This window comes from Musca domestica, unplaced genomic scaffold (genome assembly GCF_030504385.1).
Source record: "Musca domestica strain aabys unplaced genomic scaffold, Musca_domestica.polishedcontigs.V.1.1 95, whole genome shotgun sequence".
NCBI lineage: Eukaryota > Metazoa > Arthropoda > Insecta > Diptera > Muscidae > Musca > Musca domestica.
Window position 1 is genome coordinate 197,776 of NW_026712445.1, and position 11,289 is coordinate 209,064.

The 11,289-nt window shown below is 35.5% G+C and overlaps 1 protein-coding gene across 1 annotated transcript in view; it reads right to left on the reverse strand.

Moving 5' to 3' along the window:
• LOC131807050 (uncharacterized) overlaps positions 1 to 10,713 on the reverse strand; it is a 106,167-nt gene extending 95,454 nt beyond the window's left edge. The window contains exon 1 of the mRNA XM_059132071.1: positions 10,233 to 10,713. The gene's annotated coding sequence lies outside the window, so the exon portion shown is untranslated. The remainder of the gene's footprint in view (positions 1 to 10,232) is intronic.
• Between the last annotated feature and the right edge of the window lie 576 nt (positions 10,714 to 11,289).

The following is an 11,289-nucleotide window of genomic DNA, read 5'->3' on the forward strand; positions in this document are numbered from 1 at the left end:
CTCATTAAAATTTCTAACTCTCCCTCTCTTTCTCTCACTCTCTACAATACATATGTCATGAAAATAGTTAACTACCTTAGAATTTGAACCCCCCGAAAGAACATTACTACAATGAAAAATTCCAACTAACACAAGTCCAAATCTGTATCTAAAGATAATCATAATTGTGATGAGGATCATAATGATGATCATGCCTCTGTTTCATATACCTTAATTACGTTGCTGATAACACAACACTTTTAATAATGACAACGAAGAGGAAAACAAAGAAGAATTGTATCAAATGATACGACGACAGAGACAACGACGACGACGGCCAGTAAAACTGAAACTAAAACAAGATAGACACGAGATGTAACACGTTAACGTAGCGGAACTACTACTAACAACGACAACAACATCAAGCAGCGGCATCACCAGCAACATTTAATAGACGGCACATAGATAGATGGATGGGTGGGGGAACGGAACGGAAGAACGAATGTATGCTTGGATAGATGGTGGCTTGACTTGGTTTAGATTACTTCAGGTCTAACTTGAAAGCAGGCACACATGCGTGGGGTCGTCTAGAATGTTTCGGATGAAATTCTATGACTGAGAAACATATTTGGACTAGGGGATTTTTTTGTCCCACTGTAAATTTTCAAAATAAAACCAGTAAAGAAAGTCCTAAAGTCGGGCGGGACCGACTTTATGATACCCTACACCACTTTCCTAATTTAGTAGAGATCCGCATAACAATTAAAAGTTTTTATGGGAGAATTCAATCATACACGCTATGATTATAACTATAATTTAAAGTTCAAAGGACAAAATATGCCGAAGCATTTGTATCTTTTAAATTCGGACTTGTATTGCCCATTTGGTGCAAAATTAATTTAAAATCGGGTAAAGATATATATGGGAGCTATATCCAAATCGGAAGCGATCTCGATAAAATTTGGCAAAGATATTTCTGAGCTGTATTTGATATATTTCCCTGAATATCGTTGTTACGGAGTGCATATTACGGCTGTGGGTAACAAATATAACAAATCGGATGAACATTATATATGGGAGCTATAGTTATATCTGAACCGATCTTCACCAAATTTGACATACTAGCTTCTAGACTCAATTAGGTCGCATGTGCCGAATTCCATCCCATTTGGATAAATATTAGACGTTCGGTGCACAATAAAAGGAAGCTATATCAAAATCTGAACCGATCTCGATAAAATTTAGCAGTTGTATTTCTGAGCTGTATTCGCTATATTTCCCCAAATATTGTTGTCACAGAGTGCATATTACGGCTGCGGAGGGCTAAAATAACAAATCGGATGAACAATATATATGGGAGCTATGCTATATCTGAACTGATTTCGATCAAATTTGCCATACTTATTTTCAGGCCTAATTTGGTTGTATGTGCAAAATTCCATACCATTAGGGCTGATAGTACACGTTTGGTGCACAATAAAAGGCAAATCGGACGAAGATATATATGGGAGCTACATCTAAATTTTGACAGATTATCTCCGATTTCAATAGGGTTCGTCCTTGGGCCAAACAAATGATCTGTGCAAAATTTCATCTGGATAGCGCAATAAATGCGAACTGTACTTTGTTTACAAAAATACATGGACAGACGGACGGACGGACGGACGGACGGGCAGACATACATGAATCGACTCAGAATATGATTCTATGCAGATCATCAAAAGCAACTATGGGTCTATCTCGTTTCCTTTTGCCTGTTACAAACAAATGCACAAAGACAAAATACCCTGACCACCTTGTGGTGTAGGGTATAAAAAATAAATATTTATACCCTGCACCGCATAGTGGTACGGGTATTATGTGTTTGTGCATTTGTTTGTAACAGGGAGAAAGAAGCGAGATAGACCCATAGTTACTTTTGAGGATCTTCATAGAATCACTTTCTGCACTGATGTATGCATGTCAGTCCGTCCGTCCATGTATTCTTCTCAACAAAATGCAGGTCGCATTTATTATCCGATTGAGATGAAATTTTGCAAACAATGTTTGTTTGGCCCAAGGACGAACCCTATTGAAATTGGCGATAATCGGATCAGATTTAAATATAGCTCAACCGATTAAGGGTAAATTGCGCACCTAATGGGATATAAGTCCAAATGACCTGTATTTTGGTACATCCCACCGAATTAAGCATAGAAGCAAGTAAATCTAATTTGGAGAAAATCGGTTCAGATATAGTTATAGCTCACATATATATGTTTTATCTGATGTGGTGGTTAAGTCCCTCACATTCGTAATATTCATTCGACAACATTGATATTAAGTACCAGTTATCAGATACAGCCCGGAAATACCTGTGCCAAATTTGATTGAGATCGGTTCAGATTTGGATGTGGGTCCCATATATATCCTCAAGCGATTTCGGGTTAATTGTGCACCAAGTGGTCAATATAAGTCCAAATGGTTTAAATTTTGGCATATCCGAGCGAGTTCTGACTAGAAGCAAGTACATCAAATTCGGAGAAAATCAGTTTGGATATAACTATAGCTCCCATATATATATTTCATCCGATTCGGTGTTTAAGTCACTCACATATCTTATAAAGCTCGGAAATACCTTTGTCAAATTTTATCGAGAACAGCAAAAATTTGAATATATCTCCCATTTATATCCATAATCCGATTTCAGGTTTATTGTGCAAATAACGGCTAATATCAACCCAAATGGAGTAAAGTTCTGGACGTACGTTTCCATTTTGTGCAACTCGGCTTCGATACATATTTTTTTAATATAATCCTCCTCCAATTGATATCATGCACTCTATAGCATACTATAACTGCTTTAAAGCCAAATGTTGATAGATGGATGGTGTTACGGGAGCTCTACTAAAAATGCATAACTGTGTAGGGTGTCATATAGTCGGCCCCGCCCGACTTTTGACTTTCCCTTACTGGCTTGTTTTGCTTAGGTCTGCAGTATTCTCCCATTGGCTAAACTTCACATTACTCTCTATTGAAGAGAAAAATATTTTTGAAAGCAAATCTGACAGCTTTGCTATATTTGCTGATCGCTATCAATACCATTATTTTATCCCGGCGAAGCGAAGGATTACTTGACCTCTTCAGCGTTTTGATATGACATTTTGTTTTTAAAGAAGGATTCTGAGTCCTTAGAATACGAAATATCTTATCCCAATGCTGCTTTTGAAATTTTAAATTTTATTTTCAACATCGAAATTCCTCCACGATCCCCACGTTTTCTGTTCGCTGCTGCTGTGATGAGTCTTAACATGTTGTTGTTGTTCATGATGATCATCATTATGATGGCAAACGATGGCATTATAGTTTAATTTGCCAATACAATGAAGGCCATAATCGTTGACAGAGCTAGCAACGATGACAATGGCCAAGTACCTGGAGGCAGTAATCATCGGCGAACGAAACTAAACCATTTCAAAGCAATTTTAAGAATGTCACAGATTTTCAAGTATTTCGCGGAGGAGACGTTCTAGAATTAGAAGTTAGAATGAACAACAAAACCACATACGTTTTGAGATGTTTTCATAACAAAAATTACAAAAATGATGGCTATAATCAACGATTCTGGTCATGAAATGTCACTACAGTTCATTTTATGTCTACGAATTACAGTTTATGTAGAAACAAGTAAAAAACAGCTAAGTTTGGCCGGGCCGATCTTTTATTACCCTCCAGCATTTGGAAGGAACTTGAAAATTTTCAAAAAAAAAAAAAAAAAAAAAAAAAATCCGAAAACTACCAAACTAGGCTGTAGTACCCATTATTAACTTTAAATACGAAATTTATTGCAATTGCGTTGAATAATGTCGCAAAAATCATGAAAATACCGAATATCGGGAGGTACTGTTATATGGGCGGTAGTGATATTATTGATCAGCTTAAAATTTTAAGACGATTCCTCTCGGTCCGTCCGTCTGTTGTAATCACGCTGAAGTCAAAACGAATTATGATAGAAAGCTAAAATTTCGACGATGAGATATATTGGTCCATCATATCGTATAGCCCCCATATAATCGTACCTCCCGATATTCTGTATTTTGATGATTTTAGCCAAATTTTTCAATGAAATTCTACACAAGGAGTTGTTTCTGAGTATTTTACCTACTAGAAGAGAATTGTTTATATAGGTCCACGATATCATATATCCCCCATATAACGGTACCTCCCGATATTCTATATTTTGATAATTGTAGCCAAGTTTTTTTTTTTATCGGAATTGTTTCCAATTTCGTATTTCAATTTCATAATAGATAGTACAGCCTATAACAAAAAAAAATGGTGTATGCAGGTTCACGCCGTCGTATAGCCCCCATATAACGATACCTCCCCATATTCGGTATTTTGATGATTTTAGCCACATTTTCCAGTGGAATTTTCTGAAATTATAAACAAGGAGTTCTTTCTGAGTATATTAGCTCCTGGAAGAGAATTATCTATATAGGCCCACCATATCGAATAGTCCTCATACAACGGTATTCCCGCTATTTCGCTATTTTGATAATTTTAGCGACATTTTTTTACCGGAATTGTTTCAAATTTCGTACTTAAAGTTCGTATATGTACTACAGTCTTTGACAGACAATTGCGTAAGTAGCTCCACATCTTCGTATAGCCCCCATATAACGATTCATCCCCTATTCCGTATTTTGATGATTTTAAGAACATTATTCACCACAAATGTTGCAAATTTCGTATTTGAACCTCGTAATGGGTAATGGGTACTACAACCTATGACGGAAAAAATTGTCTATGTAGGCCCACTTCTTCATATAGCTTATTTATAACGGTACCTCCCTATATTTGATATTTTGATGATATTAGAAACATTTTTTTACCAGAATTGTTTCAAATTTTGTATTTCAAGTTCGTAAAGAGTACTACAGCCTGTTATAAAAAAGTTTATGCAGGATTACGTCTTCGTATAGACCCCATATAACGGTTTCTCTTTAAGCAGTATTTTTCGACGGATTTTTTTTTACATTTTTTAAGTTTCTTCAAAAAGGTGGAGGATATTAAAAGTTCGATCCGGCAGAACTTGGCTGCTTTTTTACTTGTTCATATTCAAACATAAGTCTATCAACCGATGTCTGTCTAAAAGTGATATTGTGAGTCTATATTTTTCTAAAGCAATATTCGTTTTTTGGTAAGGGTAACATTTTAAGCTGGGGGATTCCATATTCTGAGTCCATAAGAAATCTGTCATTCTACTCTACTCATAATAAAATACTCATAACCGACAAGAGAAAATATGGAAAGAATATCATTTTTGTGAAGATATATGGTCATTTTTTTAGGATTCCTTTAAAAAGGGTAATTCCATTGGAATGTGTACCTTCTAGGAGAACTTTTGAAAAATACCATTCCTTGACATCATAAAATGGTTGGATGGTTATGAATAAATTTGATATTCCTTTACGAACTTTAAGAATATAAAAATTTCTCAAGTTTTCTTTTGCTCTGTTAATGGCAATATAAAGAAGGTGGATCGCTAGACAAATACTGATTTAATCTTAGGTTAGATTGAAATCACCACATGCCCGTAGTGCGCTCTCGATTAGAGTTTTATTTCATTTACCATGATCTGATTAAAGTCTGGTATGGAGTAGTTCTTTAAGAATTGGATATTTGCAAACGCTAGGCATTGACAGAGAAAATGCTCCAAAGTTTTATCATCTTCCCTGCATACCCTGCATATGTTGTTATTAGCGCAGTTATTATTATCTTGTACAAAGGGGCTTGAAGGCCCAGAAGACCCATAAGGATGCCGGTTAACCCACTTATCTATTAATAAAAGATTCTTAGTAATCTCATCTGGGACTCCCTATAGGGTTTTTTGTGGCTTTCCCCACGTTTTCACTGTCCCATTGGGATATGTGGGCGTTTTTTTTTTGACCACGTCTCTAGAAGTGACCCATTTAGCGGCTTTGGATTGTTCAAGTTCATTAAGTCAGTTCAGACACTCTGCAATCGCCCGGATTGAGATTACGGTAAATTGTTCTTCAATAAAAAAGTCTCAGTCACGCTCTCCTCCAGCCATCTATGTAAAAAAATATATGAATCCGTCGATCCACGCGACTATGGTAGGAAGTAATGTTTCACGTGGTGCAGCTGAGAATTTATCTTCTCTTCTCAACACATACAATCGTAATTTGGCCTTATAGGTTCTAAGAATCCCTCTCTTGTCTAAAAGAGTTCAATGTAAGTCAAGTATTCTTCATAATTCCCATGCAACAGCACATCCTGATCTTCTGTATTACGAAAATGTTTACTCCAATTTTCAACAGAAATGACTGTAATTTGGCAATTTGGCCTTCATTTTTCAATGCCGATTTATATCGAGTCCCATCTTTCTTTGGAATAAAAGGCAGCAGAAATTTTGATGAAAATTGTAATAGTGAAAATCTAGTTTCATTCCATGAATATTTTTCTGCATTTTCGACTTTCCAAATATTTCGGGAATTTAAAGTCTTTGAAATATTCTGCCAGTCATCAAATGGGGGAAGAAACCCAAACTTTTACAAACGCCTAAGAAATTCTCAACTCGGACATAATTTTATAATTGCCTAACTTACACTTTTCGGTGGTTCATGTAATTATTTAGATTGACAAAAACCGCAGACATGTTTTTTTTTTTTTAAGATAAGTGGAATAATTATTAACACGTGTATATCATTGGCCTAATTAAACAGACAGCAGATAAGACCACCGTTCATCTAACGAAATTCAAAAATTTTCAAATCACACACAATTTTAACTTCTTGGGATTCTTAGAAGATGTGTAACACCCAGTATGTTGTAAAAAATGAAGCTTGTTTACATGGTTTTATGTGAGTGACTACCACTTCAGCCGGAATTTCCAACTTATTTCCAACCATATAATTCCGTTTGTAATACTTCGAAATATACATTTTAGACCCCACAAAGTATATATATATTCTTGATCAGCATAAAATTCTATGTCGATTTAGCGATGTCCGACCACTCTAGCTTCCGAACGAATTAAAGTAGGTTTATAAAATGTTACACAAAAGTATATTATGTATGCAGGACTTTTCGTATTGAAAATGGGTCATGTAGGTCCACGTTTTGGTATAGCTCCTATATAATAGTTCCTTCCTATATTCGGTATGAGCTACATTATTCACCGATTTTTTTCAAGTTTCGCATTTTGTATATTGTAATGGCTTATGACAAAAGTTGCCTATGCAGGTCCACTTCGTCGTATAGTTAGGGTCTATACGACGAAGTGGACCTGATACCGAATAATGGCTACATTCGGTATTTTTAAGATTTTAACAGAATTTTTAACGAATTTTTTTTTTTTTTTAATTGTCAATAATTTTTTGGATCCGAATTTTTTATAAAATTCCTCAAAAATCGAAAAAGGCCCAATTTTTGAAGTCCACAAAATATATTACACATTTGACACTCTAGCCTTTCAAAAATGTTACAGATTGTGCTATTAGCTTTCCTGTATCCAGATATATGGGTCTTTAAACCAGAACAACCCACTTCTATTGAGTACATTCTGTTCAGTTTTTCCTTATTTTTTTTTGGTAACTTGAGATTTTCTCTCTCTGGTCATGTTTAACATCGGCTACGCGAACCAACGTTTTTCTAATCTCCCTTTAAGTAGCCGGCGTTTGATATTTTTACCTCTGGGTACGTCCAACACTGGCTACGCAAACTAATATGGCTAATCTTTTGATACGGCCAAAACGTGCCTCTTCGAAATAACGATTTTAGACCCTAGGTCTCTTGGGACCAAATCCGTTTCAGAACATTTGGAGTCGATCTGGCGATTTCCGTCCGTCTGTCTGGCTGGTGCGGCCGATAACTCTCGAAGGAAGTATCCGTTTGAATCCAAACTTGGTACATCGTAATATTATTATCAAACTTAGATCGAGTTCTGAGATGGGCAATATCGGTCCACTCCTTCTGGTACCTCCTTCACAAAATGTCAACATTTTCAAAGAAAATAATTTACTGCACAGAAAGAGAAGGGTAGTCCAAAATTGCTCCAACTTTGTAGATCCTAATATTTTCTTCAGTGCTAGCTTAGGTGCGAAAATGGACAATATTGGTCCACTTCATCAAGTACCCCCCACAAAGGGTTAACATTTTGAATAATCATAAGTCTTATAAAATGTGAAATAAGAGTCCGATGGTATTCAAATTTGACACATTCTAGTATTTTACTATCGCAAGATCTGGTGTGAAGATGGGATATGTCTGTCTACACCTTTTGGTACCTCCCCCAAAAAGGGTCAACATTTTTTTATAATTATAATTCTTACAAAATGTGGTGTAGGAGTCCGATTGTCGCCAAACTACACAGATTACAATATTTTTATTAACCCAAGGTCTGATGTGAAGATGGAATATGTCGGTACACTACTTCTGGTACCTCCCCCACAAAGGTTCAAAATTTTGAATAACCAAAACGATTATAAAATCCGAAATAATCATCTGGTTCTCTTCATATTTTACACATCCCATTATTTCTACTATCCATGAAACGCGATATCAACGACGGATTTCTTTCAGGCTTGGCACATCTCAATATTTCTATCAACACAAGATCTGTTTTAAGATGGTAGAGATCGGATCATTTCTTCTTGTATCTCCCCCCAAAAAAGGATTAAAGTTTTGAATAGCCAAAATGATTATAAAATAAGCTTCCGGTTCTCTTCATATTTGACACATCCCATTATTTCTACTGACACAAGCTACCTTCTAATACCTCTGGTACCTCTCCCATAAAGAGTCAAAATTTTAAGTATTCATGAAGCTCATAAAAAGCTCAGACGTGGCACATCTCGATATTTCTATCAACACAAGATCTGTTATAACTATGGTAGAGATCGGACCATTTCTTCCGCTGCATCCCCCAGGTTTTTCAGAGTTTTGAAAAACAAAACCCTTAAATAATTAATTTTCTAATTTTGTTTTTTATTTTTATGTAGACGGTCCTCGGCCGGGTTCAAAGACCCATATCTCTGAGTCCAGAAAAGATAATAACACATATGTTAGTATTTTGAAAAGGTTGGAGTGTCAACTTTGATTTGGAATTTTGTGAACTCCAAAAATGGGAGATTTTGCGATTTTGGGGGATTTTTTAAAACGTCCGTGTATAAAAATCATTTGGTTACACCTCCCGAAACGTTTTAAATGTGACCGCTTGTTGTCGAAAAAATTCGGGAGTTTTTACTGAACTTGAGTTAAGCCCAAATTTCGGATGTTCGTAAGTTCAACTACGCTCCACTTCCTTTGGTACCATCGAAATTTTGCGAAATTATTAAGGTAGCTGATTTTGAAGTCCAATCTTTTCACTTCCTTCTATTTCTGCCAAATTCCAAAGCATATCAAAATCATTGCCAAAAAAACCAACTTTTCCCATATCGTTGTAGGGTATAATTATGACATGATGAGTGATTTCCTGATTACCGAACAAAAAAACAAAATTCCAAATAGTAGCAAAGTCGTTAGCGGTAATGTGTTATAGAATTATTTTTTCGTATTTATTTATTTTTCTTTTTTTTTTTTGACAATAAATTCTTCTTCATTTTTTTTTCTTCGCGATATTGTCACGATCATTATCAACAGCATTGTGTAAGTTTTGCCAGTGTCATTGGTGTTGTTGTTTTTTAGAAATTATTTATGTCATCAAAATCAGTTGGTGTTTTGGAAATGAGAGTGCCGCGGGGGTTTCATGGCCTCAATCGCTGCTAATGCTGGCCAAAAATTCTGGGAAAATCCAAAATAAAGAAGTTATGGAACACTGATAATATTTTTTTTAAGAAATTCATAAATGTTTTGATTAGTTTTTAGTTTTTAATTAAATTCATATTTTTTTCAATATAATCTCAAAACAACTTCATCTTAATCAACAAATCCAGTTTCTAAGTTTTTTTTTTTGGTTCTGTTTCGCAAAGGAAAAGAATTCCAATCATTTTGTTTATTGTGGCCACTGGCCATGGTGGGATTTTGCCATGGGGAAGGAAGGAGGGGGGAGGTGCTGGGTCAAATACTGGTATATTGAATATCAATTCGATAGGATCTGGTTTTCTCTGTGTGTGTGTGTGTTTGTTCTTGTTTTCTTCTCGTTTTTTTTTTTTCTTCGTTCTTTTACATTCTATCATTCTCTATCTTGGCTTCTGTACGATTCTAATCGCCACACAAAATATTTGAATATATTTCATTTTTTTTCTTACATTTTTTTTTTGTCACAAAGCTTCTTGAATATTTTTGTTGTTTGTTTTTCAGATTTGACACTTCAACTCGAACACATTCACATTTGACTTTCATTAATTCACTTCGTCGTTGTTGTTAATTTCTTTTCGTATGTGGTCTGACTTTTTCTTGGGTGCTATGGTCCAACCAGCCAGTCAGTCCGTCAGTCAGCCAGCCATTCAGCAGCTACTACTAATGAAGAGTATGGATATGTTTTCTTTCAACTTTTTTTTCCTCCACTTTTGTTTGGCTTTCTTCTTTCTTTCACTACTGTTATTATTATTTTATCTTGTTGTTGTTGTTGGTTTTTTGTTAACAATTTTTGCCTTTGTGTAGGTGCGTGTGTGTGTTTCACTTGATGATGTCTTTATCGCCCGTTTGTTTGTTTGTTTGTTTCTCAACTCGACTCAACCGTTCACAACCATTCTCGTTTAGAAACGCGCAGCAACTGAATTCAAATTCAAATAACGAAAGACTTCGAACACAAACTTCAAGTTGGACTGCTCTAGCCAATTACCAATGCCCTCACAGTGAGTGGTGGTTATGCGCATGTATGTATGTCATTCACTCACTCAGTCGTTGGCTTTTGTCGTGCTGAGCGTGTGAGAGTATCGGCCGCATTGAGCTGAGACTTGAAAAATCACTTGTTGAAACGAGTTGTTGTTGTAGCTTCGTTTTGAATTTTTATCGGTTGTTGTTTTTAGTCGTTGTTGTTGTTGTTGCTTTTGTTGCACATTTTGTTTTGTATGTTATGTTTTCTTCTTTTGTTGTTTGGGTTATGTTGTTTATTTGTCTTGTTGCCTTTTGCCAATTTGTATTAGACACGAATATTTACAGCTGTGTTCGAAATACTAGCAACCTGTTATGTAAACCTAACTGGACCAAAAGAGAAATAACTTTTTATTGGAAAAATAACAATATTTTCGTCAATTTTGTATTTTGGCTTAACTCTAGTTTAGTAAAAACTCTTCAATTTTTTTCGAAATTCTTTCCAGTGGTAGGTATCTTTACCCTGATCCCGGGAAACAATTTTTTTCT